This window comes from Macrobrachium rosenbergii, chromosome 11 (genome assembly GCF_040412425.1).
Source record: "Macrobrachium rosenbergii isolate ZJJX-2024 chromosome 11, ASM4041242v1, whole genome shotgun sequence".
Lineage (NCBI taxonomy): Eukaryota > Metazoa > Arthropoda > Malacostraca > Decapoda > Palaemonidae > Macrobrachium > Macrobrachium rosenbergii.
This window is the reverse complement of record NC_089751.1, coordinates 33,535,235-33,550,360: the sequence shown is the minus strand read 5'-3', so window position 1 is coordinate 33,550,360 and position 15,126 is coordinate 33,535,235. Positions and strand designations below refer to the sequence as shown.

The window sequence follows — 15,126 nt, the reverse complement described above, 5'->3', positions numbered from 1 at the left end:
TTAAAATGATTTGAGGTATAATTTCATTGTGTTGACAGGCCTTTTTATTATGTATTTTGCTTGGTTTGTCTTCGTTCTTCTTAATCGTTCTTTTTATATTTAATTTTATTTTATGTCGCATTATTTCTCAAATCTGTCTTTTCTTTGGCCAGGGAACCAAGATGTAAATAACTTTTTTGCCAAGTTAAATCAATTAGTACCATCAATTAAATTCACTATGGAAATGGAAAATGATGGGTGCTTACCCTTTTTGGATGTCCTCATACGAAGAAATAGTAGTGGGTTTAAATATAGTGGGTATAGAAAACCCACTAATATTTCTTCTTATGTGCATTTCTGTTCCGGACAAAGCAATCAGGTTAAAAAATTAGTGTTTTCATCTATGTTTTTAAGAGCATTACGGGTATGTATCCCTGAATATATTGATGAGGAAATAGATCAGATTAGGAATGAAGGCAAGAAATTGAAATATCTTGACAGGGTATTAAACAGTGCATTTGAAGCGGCAAAAAATACTATGTATCAAAACCAAAAAGAACCTTACAACACAAAATTTGCTTGCACTGCCTTATAATAATATCCCCTATCTTCTTAAGAATTTTGGTGTTAATGTTGCATTTAAGAAGAATAAAACAATGAAAAATGTACTTATCAAGAACTCCCCTGACAATACTAAAGGCAGTGTATATAAAATTCCATGTAAGTCTTGTGACAACTTTTATATTGGGCAAACGGGGAAAGCACTGGCAAAAAGAATTGAACAGCATAAGAAATGTGTGAGATATGCACAGGGGAACAGTGGTGTTTTTGTACATGTTAGTGAGAACAATCATGCTATCAACTGGGAAGGGGCAAAAAGGATTGTATATTCTAATAATGCACTGGGAAGGAATACAATTGAATCTAGCTTTATAAAAGAAATTTACAACCATAATATGAATATCAGTCAAGGGATGTATAAACTTGATCCTTTAATATCAAAATAATTTTGTAAATTGTTTAAATTTTAAGGTAGGCAGTAGATATGTATGAAAATAGGACTATCACATTTGTAAACACACTACGGCGGCAGTAGTGCTAATGAGTTTCCAGACTCCGCCTCCCTGACACCTGTCAGGTGTGGATCTGAGGTCGCCTATGGTCGGTATGTTTATCAGTATTGTCCCCTGAGAGTATATTGTGATTTTTAGCCAAATGAGTTTTGAAGGCCGCTCCTACCTTGACACCGGCCTGTGGCTGGATATGTAGTCTCTAACGGTTGTGTATGTTCGTCAGTACTGTTCCTGTAGTATATATATTTGTGGCTTATAATAGTACGCATCAGTCCATCGTCAATGGCTTGGAAATAAAGTCGAAACCGGTCAGGACCTACACCCCGTCTCTTTTTTTTCACCTGTGGTAATGTGAGATATATATATATATATATATATATATATATATATATATATATATATATATATATATATATATATATATATATATATGTATATATATATATATATATATATATATATATATATATATATAATATATTTATTATATATATATAAATGACCTGTACGCCATCTGTTTATGCATACTGTATATATTTATTTTGTATTTTATTCTGTGTTTGAATGGATGAGTTATTTGCATAAATATAGTCATAAGACTAACTAGTACTTACGAGATTTTTTCCTCTTTCAGGTAAGAAGAGACTGCATTGCCTGGAAGTGTCGTATCAATTATCATTAGATATATCACGAACCAGTCACCATTAGATTGGTACGTATGTCTTCCTTGAGTTTGTGATGAATTTGTATGTTAGGAAAAGCAAAGAGAGAGAGAATAAAGTAAAGCGAAATTCACCTAAACCCAACCCCAGGAATTCCACGAAGTCACGATTAAGTACTTTCATGACAGAATTTTAAAAAGGGCACTGAAATGGAAGTAGAACGAATTAATATATAAATCTCTTTTTTATATATTCATGTGTTGTATTTTCATTTCAGTGTTGTTTTAAACCTTCGTCATGAAGGTATTTCATCATTGCTTCGTAAAATTCTTGAGGTTGGGTTTAAGTAGATTTTGCTTTACTTATTGCTTTTGGTTACCTTACTTTTGATCTTGTTTCTGTGGTGTTTCGTCTTAACGAGTGTCTGCTCTCTCTCTCTCTCTCTCTCTCTCTCTCTCTCTCTCTCTCTCTCTCTATGATTGTGCCTTCTCATCACATAAGCGGATACAGATGTACGGAATTGTTCCTCCCTCATCGGCTTAACAGAAAAGCGTCAGCTCTAGAATAGCAGATTCTCTCTCTCTCTCTCTCTCTCTCTCTCTCTCTCTCTCTCTCTCTGTGTGATTGTACCTTCTCATCACATAAGCGGATACAGATGTACGGGATTGTTCCGCCCGTTCATTTCGTTCGTTATTAATCATCCAGTGACAGAATTAAAATCAGCTTAGAGAAGTGTTTGGATATCCTGTCGAATGAACCACTGTTCATGTCAATAACCCCAATACAGAAAAAAAACTAGATTTGAATTAAATGTGGCACCTCGTATTAAATTTGAAAGTCGGATGTGACCACTGATTTCAATAACCATTACAGATGTGCGAATCCACATATGGGAGGGCCTCGACGTGGTAATCTCGATATGGATGCAATCTATTTGCTATTAATCCATGGGTTAATATCCTTTCATGTACCATATATATATATATATATATATATATATATATATATATATATATATATATATATATATATATATATATGTGTGTGTGTGTGTGTGTGTCTGTGTATTTATATTTTATATATACACACATATATATATATTTATATTTATATGTATGTATGCATGTTTATATAATATATATAATATATACAGTATATATATGTGTGTGTTTGCGTGTGTGTGAATATATTAAAACAGGTAATGACTGTGACTGTGCATACATTTATTCTTGCACCACTGTTTTCTTTATTTAGTATTGTTTTTATATGTGTTATCAGTGCTATTTTATTGATACGAGCCTTATCATGAGAAGAATCTAACTTGGTCATAATCATTCATATCGAGCCGGATGTTGACCAGTAAACCAGGTTCACAATCATCGTAGTAAAGGAGCCTATGCAGTCCGGTATATTGAAACGTCGCAGTGCAGGATAAAGAAGTTTGAAAGCCTCAAGGTTCGAATGTGAAGAAATGAAAATTCCTCGAAGTCTAAAGCAAAGAGGTTTTTGGTTGAATATGAGGTAAAGAAATGCAAATACGTGAGAGGCTTTATGTGTTTGAAGATGTGCATGAAAACCTTGCAGGCTAAAGGCAAAGAAATCAAGTTTTTAGTTTCCACATCTTGAGTCGCCCTCAGGGAGGAAAGGATGATGCATTGCGATCAAATGAATATGTATACTATGTTCCTAGTAGTCGATTCCCTTGCAAAAAAGGAATGAAAAATAATGGAAAATGACGTAATGATTCGTTTTTTTTCTTGAGTAAAATTGGGAGCGGGCAACGAGTTGTTTGTGAATGAAGAAGTGGAAATGATTCTTTTAGCTCAAACTAGGTCATACTCTCCTAATAACTACGTAAAATTAGCTCAGATTTTGCTGTAAAGCGACTAATCCAGATTTACAGCTGAGGAGTAAACTGTAAACAAGGTTATGAACATTTTATAAGTAAAAAAAAAAAAAAAAAGGCAACAAAAGTTGAAATTATTATTCAAATAAATTTGCCGACCAGCCATTGCAACCTTCCTTCTCTGGCCCGTCCTGAATAATGTCAGTCTGTGTTGAGAGAATCGTTTGTGTATGAGGTACTTCAATTTACAGATGATTCGTCACTTCGACTTCGACTTCGTATTCTCGATATCAAAGGTCCTTGCGTTGACGCCTTACCATTCAAGTTCATACAATATTGAACTGCGTGATGGCTGCCCGAACGTATTACATTTATCAACAGTTTCTGTGGTGTGTGTGTGAAAGAGAGAGAGAGAGAGAGAGAGAGAGAGAGAGAGAGAGAGAGAGAGAGAGAGAGAGAGAGAGATAGTACTGTATATATACATACGCACATGTCTGAAAGGTATTTGGTCTCTCGTTGGCAAAAGTCACATTTTGACTTTCTTGCGCATTGAGCGTGGTCACGAAGTTTCCTGGAGCAAAGTGAAACTAAACGTTTTCTGAGCTTGTACGAAGAGGAGCCAGGAAACGATGGCTCAGAATTTAAGACATGCCATCAGAGAGCTTTCCGGAAAGTATGAGAACATACACACTCACACACACACATATATATACTTTATATATATTGTAGCACCTCAATAATTCGACTCATGATTAAAACATAGTAAAATTGCACTAGCACACACACACATATATATATATATATATATATATATATATATATATACACATATATATATATATATATATATTGTGTGTATATATATATATATATATATATATATATATATATATATATATATATATATATATATATATATATGTGTGTGTATTTTTACTTTACTTTGATTTTGAATCGAATTATTGACGTGTTGCTGTGCCTTATATACAGATTAAGTTCAGTTTGACCTTTAATGGAGATAACCCTTAATCCTGTCAGATACCTACAGCAGCTGTTGCGCCATGGTGTTCATAAATGTTGTCAGTTTCCTTTCCACTTCTGATAAAGAAACGAGTCTTAAAACCATGTCGCTAAAGATAAGCCACGAAAACGTCATGTCCGCTGAGACAAGAGGTCGTTATCTGAGAGACTGTAATCAGTTTGATTAGTAGTTCCAACACTTGTTTTTTGGGAATTTCATCGGCAGACCCCTCCCAGTTTTAACTGATAAGATGGTAAAAAGTTTGACAAATGTCTGATATCTCACTGCGTTATTTTCCTCTTTTCCTACCACAGTCGACTAAGCACTAGGTACATAATTTACTGCTTGGGTCAACGGGACTCAGTGGGTTTTACGGTATGTGTCCAGATCGCTTTATTCTCGCTCAGTGTGTGTGTTTGAGAGAGAGAGAGAGAGAGAGAGAGAGAGAGAGAGAGAGAGAGATGGCCCTTGTTTTAAAGTCTTTAAAAATACTTTAAAAATACTGGATTAACGCCAAGAACAATCATAACCTCATTCATTATCCTCTAAGACCATGCAGTACCCAAAAACGTCCCGTCACTCATTGTTCTCAACAAGGAAAACTTATTTAATATATCTCTTGCACTGTCGGTTTGCTTTCGTCTTTATCAGCTGCTCTATGAAAGTATGTGATTAGTACTTTTATTTTTATCCAGTTCTCTTCCATTCTTTTTACTTGTGACAGAAATTTCTATGCTTCTTTTCCTTTTGCAAACGTTCTCTCTCCTTTTTTTAACTTCTGAGTATCTTGCTCCTGTATTACTCATGTTTGTCAGATACTTACCGACTCTCCTTAAAAAGTCTTCATCACTTCGATCCAGTCTTTTGTATCGCATTCTCTGACCCTTTTCCCATTGTTCCATGACCTTTGCGTTAGTTCCCTCTCTCATGAACCTACGCACCGTTGGTACAGTGACCTTTTGGCTTTGTTATTCAGTCTCTTAAATATCTTCTCCCGCAAGACATTTGAACTTCCTAGGCATCTGCAGTTTCTCCTCACTTTCTCATCAAGAGTGTCGTGTGTAGAAGTCTCAGACATTCTAACTTGACATTCTGATGTGCTCCACGCAAGGTCCTGTAAATATACTCTGAGAATATATTTAAAGGACCTTGACCTTGACGTCGTTTAGCTCGGGCCATTCTTTCTCGGTCAGTGTCTCCTTAGATAAATATTAAGTATGTTTAATGAATCCACCATGGCTCGAACTTTGGGAGTGTACGTTGCGTCCTCAGTGTTGGAACGTAGCTTGTCGATCGTCTCTTATATTACCGTAATTTGCGTCATTTCATATTATTACGTAATAATATTGTTCTTGGATGAGTTGTTCACCCCTTACTGAGATAAAATGTTGGTTTAGTAAATTGAATCAGTAATTGTTGAGAGCATTCATAAAGGCTGTCGTTTATTTTCACTCAGTTATTGTGCACACGTTACATTAGTTTGTACATTTTTTTTACTGAATTCTAATTAAACATTATTATAACTGCGTCAGGAGTAGCTTAGTATTATTTAATTCTTATTATTACGAAAGTCCGTAGCAGTTCGGAGTTTTTCATTCTGATACGGATTTAATTAATATGTTGCGAGTAAGTTTACGCTTTATGGACAGGAGTTCAACTGACTATGAATATTAATTCTCTCTCTCTCTCTCTCTCTCTCTCTCTCTCTCTCTCTCTCTCTCTCTCTCTCTCTCTCTCTCTCTCTCTCTCTCTTGCTGTCTGCAATGTGCAGTGATTGTGATGGAAGTTGGAATTTCATCTTCCCGAACTTTGTAGTGAATAGGTTAAATGGGTCGGTAAATATTGATGGTTTATTATGTAGTACCTGTTCACTAATCGGTGTGATACTTGGATGTTCTGTAATTTAGCTTTCAGGCCTCATTGTGACACATTACTGCTTGCATTGGAAAGCTATGTTTTTATTCAACATTGTGTAAGTTCTTAATGAGGATGCTGTTGTTTGTGTTAACGTATCGCTATAAGAAAAGTCGCAAGCTTTGTGTATACTCGTACATTAATTATACGCTTTTCATCGTAATAAGGTAACATTCAAAATGCAGTTTATTGGAAATTTCGACAGTTCCGATTCTATTTTATGATCAGCGAATTGTTTTTAATAGTTTCTTTTTTTTTACATGAAGATTCTTTGCCCCAGCCCGTAGTATACATATCGAAAGTGCGCCGAAATAATGCATTCCTCGTAATTTTGTGACGTCATCAAGGAACTTGTCGACTAGTGACCTTGAGGATTCACTGTCTTGACATGTCGTGCCCTTATCTATAGCGTTTCGTAGATAACGTACTGGACAGTTTTTCTCGTGACCTTTCTTACGGTGTTGCTATCGGTACAAGACTTCCAGTAAGGTCTCTGCCAAGGTCTAGACTCATATGAGTCTGCAATCTTGCTCTGTCGATTCAAAAAGGTCTTTCCCTGAAACAGGTCATCCCCCGCAGGGGAGGTAGTACCGTCATTGCACCTCCTGCGATGCACTGTAGGCATTACTTAAGGTTCTTTGCTGCGTCTCTTCGGCCCCTAGCTGCAACCCCTTTCATTCATTTTACTGTATCTCCGTTCATATTCTCTTTCATTTCCTCTTCAGCGCTGAATTACCTCATAGGTCCCAGCGCTCGGCCTTTGGCCTAACGTCTATATTCTATTCTATTGTATCCTGTTCTATTCTGAAGTAGATCATAAACTCTGCGTGGATTAACGAAGGAGTAGTTTAAAGAACTTGGATGAAAAAAGGGGAGGTTCTTATTAGCCTAAATGGCTAGTGATTCAGCGAATTAGCATGGTAATGGGATGAGCTTGCGTCTGCTCATACTCATTTGCTAGTTCGCTTCTAATTAGTTTTTTCTTAATTGGCTGATTTATTGCTTATTTTGGCTCTGTTCTGGTTAAGGTAAAAACATCTGCTCATGTAAATAACGCATTTGTCTATACGTGTGGTTTGCCTAATTTGCGATCAGAAGTAAACACCTGGACGTGCCCTTGCCTCCGAGGTTAGTCGGGCAAATTCATGTCTAGAGTGTGTGTCCTGTTTGCATTTTAGAGTTGACTTTTACGTCTTACTGCTGTATCGTGTAAAGTTATTCCCTGGTTACTTTGTCGACTTTCTATTTATGTATGTGAAGTAGAATACGTAAATGTAGCCATTAATGCTGTGTGTGTTTATTTCTAAGATTTTCACACTTTTTGGCCGAATCTGTTATATTTCCAAGACCCTCAGAAGGTGAAGCTTGCCCTAAAATCTGAGGAAATGCTTCCCAAGAATAACACAATTTGATACGGCTGAAGAACTGCCATGACATCCTTTAAAAGATATTTGATGAGTCCCGATGATTTCGCTGTCGTCAGCTTTGAATTAATGCTCTCTTTATTAAAGACTGAAACAGCATTTTTTTTTTCAACTAATGAGAGAAATTGATTAATGTAAATGTGTGTTGTTGCTTTTTCACGTTCTTTTTTTTTTAGATATGGTCTTTTATCAGTATCACAGGCTTTCTTAGCATAGCAATATGGCAGAGCATCTCGTCTTGAAAGCCTGCGATGTAAGTTTTGTGAACAGTGAACAGAATTTCAGAACAGCGAAGAAAAGGGCGGTCACGCTTTTCAAAGCAGGCGTCTTTCACTGATTCTATCAGGAGAGCTTTTTTTTTTTAGTTTTCTGTCAAAAAAAAAAAAAAACTATTTTGCCGGCTTTTGTCTGTCCTTCCACGCTTTTTGTGTCGGCAGTTTTTCTGTCCGCCATCAGATCTTAAAAACTACTGAGGCTAGAGGGCTGCAAATTGGGGGTACATCATCCACCCTCTAGTCATCAAACATACCAAGTTGCAGCCCTCTAGCCTCAGTAGTTTTTATTTTATTTAGGTTAAAAATAGCCATAATCGTGCTTCGGGCAGCTATACAGGACAGGCCACCACCGGGCTGTGGTTAAAGTTTCATGGACTGCGGCTCATACAGCACTGTACCGAGACCACCAAAAGATAGATCTGTTTTCGGTGGCCTTGATTAAACGCTGTACAGAAAACTCGATTGCGCCGAAGTTACTCCTGCCCAATTTCTACTTTTTTTTTTATTGATTCTAAATCATTGTCTTACACAGGAGTATATGAAAAAGACGAATAGAGCTTGATGTATTAGTTATGCTCGTATATGAATGCACACACACACGCACACACACTCTTTCTCCAGCGATCTTATATGACGCCTGTATTGAGCTCAAGGAGAGTCCATTGTGGTCGTTGGTGACTTTGTAACATGCATCAGTAATTCACTGATTCCGAAATTCGGTGACCGTACCTGTGGTTCTGGTTCTGTTTCTTACTGTTTTTTTTTTTTTTTAGTGAAGAATTCCACATTTGGCGTAATTGTAAATATATATATATATATATATATATATATATATATATATATATATATATATATATATATATATATATATACTTAGAAATATATATGCATGAAGAGATCTTTCGAGAACCTGCTCGATTCTCCTCAGTCATGTTTTATTAATAATTAGATATGTTTAGTCGAAATTATTTGCCTCCCATTTTGGATGCCTTTTCTAATGTACTTTCTATTTCAGCAGATACCAAAATGCTTCAAACATTTCTGTCAAAGTTGGAACTTTACGTAGAACAATTCGCTCAAGATGAAGGTTGAGGGGTCTGAAATTGGGACGCTTCGCAAGTATCATTCTCCACTTAGAAATGTGCAGCAGCATTTCTCGGGTTGGCTACATCTTTGAAGTGGTTAAATCAGCTTCTGAGAAGCCGAATGTCCTCCTTTGAGTGGCTGCAATAGATTAATGAGAGGCTTAATCGTGCTGCGAGGTTTGCTAATCATATGTCGAGGGAGGCTTCTTTGCGTTTATTTAATTACTTTTTTTTTTCTTGCATCGCAGACTCTTCAACTTTCGGCGGACTATCGTTGTATCATTTTATTATTTCGGCGACTATTTTTATCACCTAATGAGGGAACGGATGGCGGTGTTTATAAATCCTTTTCTTATAATTTTGCTTGTTTCTTTTTTTCATTTCATGCAATAACCGTAATCTCATCATAACAGGCGAAACTACTGTTAACACCTGATTTTGGGTCTTAATTCAGTGCGTGAGGGGTTTCTTATTTCCATTTCTCTCTCTCTCTCTCTCTCTCTCTCTCTCTCTCTCTCTCTCATAAATATGTAAAGATTCTAGCCACGCCCAATTATGACTCAAAATTACACATTTGCGGTTTCTTCTGTGCAAGCTATGTCTATTTCGTTTTATTTCCGAAAAGATCCTTTGGAAGACTTTTTTTTTTCCTCTATTTTTTCTTAATTATTTTCCCATCTGTGAAAGCAGATGGCTGTCATTAAAACTTTCATGTCGTCCCCCGAAAACTCATTCTTTCTTATAATTACGACGCTTCATTGAATGTGCGTGCGAGGACGTTCGTAACTTTTGCGTTGGAAATACGCTTCTGGTCCTTAGAGAGAGAGAGAGAGCATGAACATATTTTTTCTCTACTTGCAAGGAGGAGAGAGAGAGAGTGAGAGAGACTATTTTTCTCTACGTACGAGAAGGGAGAGAGAGAGAGAGAGAGAGAGAGAGAGAGAGAGAGAGAGAGAGAGCCTATTTTTTCTGTACGTACGAGAAGGGAGAGAGAGAGAGAGAGAGACTATTTTTCTCTACGTACGAGGAGAAGGGACAGAGAGAGAGAGAGAGAAAGAGCGCGAGCCTATTTTTTCTGCACGTACGAGAAGGGAGAGAGAGAGAGAGAGAGAGAGAGAGAGAGAGAGAGAGAGAGAGAGAGAGAGAGGGGGAGAGAGCAAGCATATTTTTTCTCTACGCACGAAGAGAAAATGAAAAATATCATTAAAGAGTTCTTAAATGTGTGGCGGTTCATTTTTGGAAGCCAGATGTATCTTTAAAGTTTCTGTTTGTTTCCTTCATACCAGGCAAAGAACTGTCACTTTTTTTCTCTCTATCCCACTGTGGAACCCCCACCAAACATATTATATAGGCCTCCATCAGCCTTAGGTTAGTTTGGTCGGTAAGTGTTTGTTCGTCTTTCTCTCTACATCCAAGTAGTGTTATTGTCTTCTATCTCCTTTTGTGTACTTGGATTACTTTTAATTCTGGGCCCACAGCTTTGAAAAAGACATTCTGAAAGGCTGCGCCTCCAAGATATTTCCGTGTTAGTTTTAGCTGTAACTACCTGATCCTGTTTTCGGGAGACAAGCTGCCGCCACAGAATAGGACTGCTTTAAGTCTTCCTGAGTATGAACTTGATTTCACTGGACTTCAGTTTTTGAAGTCATTTATTGAACTGTTTTGATAAAGAGTGATAACTCTTGGGAGACGGATCAATCGTCTCAAGATTCTTAGAACCCCCACTTTTTCTAGTTTTCTGTAAAAGAAAACTATTGTGCCGGCTTTGTCTGTCCGTCCGCACTTGATTCTGTCCGCACTTTTTGCTGTCCGCCCTCAGATTTTAAAAACTACTAAGGCTAGAGGGCTGCAAATTGGTATTTTGATCATCCACCCTCCAATCATCCAACATACCAAATTGCTTCTGGCAACGATATAGGATAAGTCACCACCGGGCAGTGGTTAAGTTTCGTGGGCCGGGGCTCATACAGCATTTTACCGAGATCATCGAAAGATAGATCTATTTCCGGTGGCCTTGATTATGCGCTGTAGCGGCTGCACAGAAAAACTCGATGTCGCCGAGAAACTGGCGCATTTATTACTTGTTTTCTTTCAGTGTTAAAAACTTTGGAAATGATGACGTTGTTTGTCGTGTCATTTTTCACATTTAAGCAAATTCACCCTAAAGAAATGTCTAAGATAGGAATAGGGTTTGATAAAACGATGAAAGGCTGATCGAGAATCTTGCTTCTTAAAGGAGATAAGGACGTTTTGAAGACCGCCAATGTTTATGGCATTATTTAGTATTCTTTTGTTTTCTCTTTTGCATATCGAGATTAAGCTCACGAATTATGTGGATATGAAAGGTCATCGTTCATTCACGCCCTACCCAAGACAGCCAGAGATATCAGCCATCAAACACTTTTTTAGTCTATTTATGCGCTTATTATGAGGGCCCGTGTTTGATATGGGCGTCTATGCCCCTCCTTCATCCGGCCCCTTAACCGAAACTACGAGTAAATGCTTAGAGGAGAGTATAAGAAAACAAAACAGGTACAGGGTGGTTGGTCCGAGGCTTGTATTTTATCCCCTCCAGAAAAAACCTGTGAAATTGCTGGAGTCGTTTGGGGAAGGTGTGGCAATCGATCACATTACTAGTCTCTCTCTCTCTCTCTCTGTCACATACAAAAATTGCCTACCATTTCAGAATTTAACTCGATCACTGGACCCTCAACAGCTAAGATGCAACGCATTGTGAATGTGTCGATCGATCCCAGCACTGCTATTCTGGAAATTACCAACTGTTAATTACTGGTTGTTAGACTTAATTGCTATTGCATGTGACACTGTCTGCATGGGGTTATGTCGCCGGAGGCAAGAGCTTTTGACATTTAATGTGAGAAAGACACGGCAGCGTCGTCTGACCTTTAAGGAAATAGTTATACAGTTGGTATTTTCTTTACCTTTTCTTTACCAGTTGTAGTGTTCTGTAAAAGAAAACTATTGTGCTGGCTTTGTCTGTCCGTCGGCACTTTATTCTGTCCGCACTTTTTCTGTCCGCCCTCAGATCTTAAAAGCTACTGAGGCTAGAGGGCTGCAAATTGGTATGTTGATCATCCACCGTGCAATCATCAAACATACCAAATTGCAGCCCTCTAGCCTCAGTAGTTTTTATTTTGTTTAAGGTTAAAGTTAGCCATAATCGTGCTTCTGGCAACGATATAGGATATGCCTCCACCGGGCCGTGGTTAAAGTTTCATGGGCCGCGGCTCATACAGCATTATACCGAGACCACCGAAAGATAGATCTGTTTTCGGTGGCCGTGATTATACGCTGTAGCTGCTGTACAGAAATCTCGATTGCGCCGAAGAAACTTCGGTACAGTTTTTCTTGTTTTTATTGATTTCCCTTTCATATTTTCTTTTCTTTTAATTAAATCACTAATTTTAGTGGTGAATAATGTGCGTTCTCGCATGGTACTGCGTTCTCGCATGGTACTGAATCAGTCACTGTGAGCACCATACTAGAGTAAAAAAGTATAGAAGAGAAGTTTACACTCACGTGTTTAAGCTCTTAATTATATGTATAATTAAATACGAACACATGTCCGTGTGTGTGTGTGTGTGTGCATTTGCATCTAAGTGTCAAATATGAAAAAAAATGTAATTAATTGACAAAACATAACAAAACAAGATAAGTTAAAACAAATCCTTCGGGCCAGCCTTGGGAAAGCTGATAATCGGCTCAGTGGTCTGGTAAAACTATTTTAGTAATAATAATAATGTACCTAAGTGTAAATGTTTGTACATAAACTTAAATGGATGAAGTGGAATATTCTAATACAGGAGTTCTGTCGAGCCATTAAACGAACATTTCAAGAGATTGTCGACAGTTTGCAATCGTCCAATTAAAGGTTCTGATATGCTGCGCCAGCTGTTGGCGTCGCCCAGTGCCATAAATCTGGCTGTGTGAGGTGAGGTCAGTGCAAGGGTTCTTGGTCCACTGACCCTCCTCCTCCTCTTCCTCCTCCTCCTCCCCCTACCCCCCCCCCTCCTCCTCCCCTCTCCCTCCCCCCTCCCCCTCCCCTCCCCTCCCCCCCCTCCCCCCCCCTCCCCCCTCCCCTCCCCTCCCCCTCCCCCCTCCCCTCCCCTCCTCCTCCTCCTCCTCCTCCTCCTCCTCCTCCTCCTCCTCCTCCTCCTCCTCCTCCTCCTCCTCCTCCTCCTCCTCCTCCTCCTCCTCTTAGAAGTGGAACAACAAAAGAAATAAGTGGCAAAGACCAGCCTCGTCTATTTCCTCCCTGATAAGAAAGATGATTTTGGGCCCTGGGGACGCTGTCCTTAGGGTTGTCGCTGTGTATGACGACCGTAAGCGCGACTTAATTTGCTCAAGTAACCAGTCCTCAGTGCTTGGGCATTGCCCGCATACCTTGTGTAACGTGTAATCTCCCATGAATGATCCTTTTGGATGCTTCGTCGTGTGGCTTCTTTCAGTATGTTCCTTCGGTTTAATTTTTTCGTTTTTCGACTATATATGTATATATAAAATGTACACTTTATTAATGTATATATACAGTACATTTTATATATATATATATATATATATATATATATATATATATATATATGAGAGAGAGAGAGAGAGAGAGAGAGAGAGAGAGAGAGAGAGAGAGAGAGAGAGAGAGAGAGAGAGAGAGAGTTTCCAAAATTCTACACACACTCACACATATATGTATATATATAGTATATATATATATATATATATATATATATATATATATATATATATATATATATATGGAAAATATAATTATATAAAACGAAATCAATTTCTTTCGAAAGTTATCATTTGTTCCATAGCGTACAATCTGGCTTGCACAAAAGTCCCTAGATTATGGTCATTAACGGTCGTGACTTTAGTGATGTTTGTGACCTTGTTAATCATGAGGCCTTTATATTCTGATTTGGACAGAATGGAGTAGGTGGACCATTTGTTAATATTGTTATAGAATTTGTAACTAATAAATTTGAAAGATTAGCTATTGATGGACTCCATAGTGGTTGTAGTACGTTTTGGCTTATGCAGATGACGCTACTGTCGTTGCTTTGATCCCATTTTCTATGTATAGACTTGTGCCTGCCGACTCTCATAACAGTCATTTTAGTAAAATTAGTGCACGTTGCAAATTATAAGGGATGGAGTCAACGCTTAACGAAACTCAAAGTTTGATTGCTAAAAGGTGTAGGGCATTAAACCACCCACCCACCTAGATATTTTCATTTACAGTATCCCATAACTACATGTAACTCGGTTACATATCTAGCTATCATGCTTGATTGCAAATTAAATTATAAGAAACACAATAGATTGGCCTACTGAAAAAGTCAAGGTTTAGGGATGTTGTTACTCTTCTGTCCTGTCATGTTATGAATATTGTTTCTCAGTTTGCTATTCAACAGCTGATTCGCATCTTAAATTGTTGGAGAAAACATGATGTATTAGATTTTATTTTTCTTCCAGTTCTAAGTACCAGTCTTGCACCGTTGTTCAGCTAGCTCATTGTGCATGCTGTGTGAAGTACTACATAATTCCGGCCAGCATTTTCCCAAGATGTAACTGAGTACCGGGCCTTTCCCTGAAAAGAGCGGGACGCCATATCTTAAAAACTAACCATAGAATTTTCTTGAAAATAATCTCATTATGTTCCCCACACCCAAATTATGATGGAGGTAGTTATCTAACTTAACCTAGGGGCATGTCAAAAAAACCGGGCTGGTGCAATACTAGCATACATCACAGGAATTTGACTCAGGCCATCCTTTGAAGCAGCCAGATCTTCCCAGGCTATGCCATGCGCCATGTGGTACTGGA

The 15,126-nt window shown here is 37.9% G+C and overlaps 1 protein-coding gene across 23 annotated transcripts in view; it reads left to right on the top strand.

Annotated features, from left to right (window-relative positions):
* The window catches only part of EndoA (endophilin-A), a 534,923-nt gene that overhangs the window by 268,997 nt on the left and 250,800 nt on the right, over positions 1–15,126 (top strand). For 4 of the 23 annotated variants that reach the window (XM_067111514.1, XM_067111528.1, XM_067111533.1 and 1 more), the window contains one exon: positions 1,687–1,764. The exons of the other annotated variants lie outside the window; for them this stretch is intronic. The gene's annotated coding sequence lies outside the window, so the exon portion shown is untranslated. The remainder of the gene's footprint in view (positions 1–1,686; positions 1,765–15,126) is intronic. 23 annotated transcript variants of the gene reach the window in all.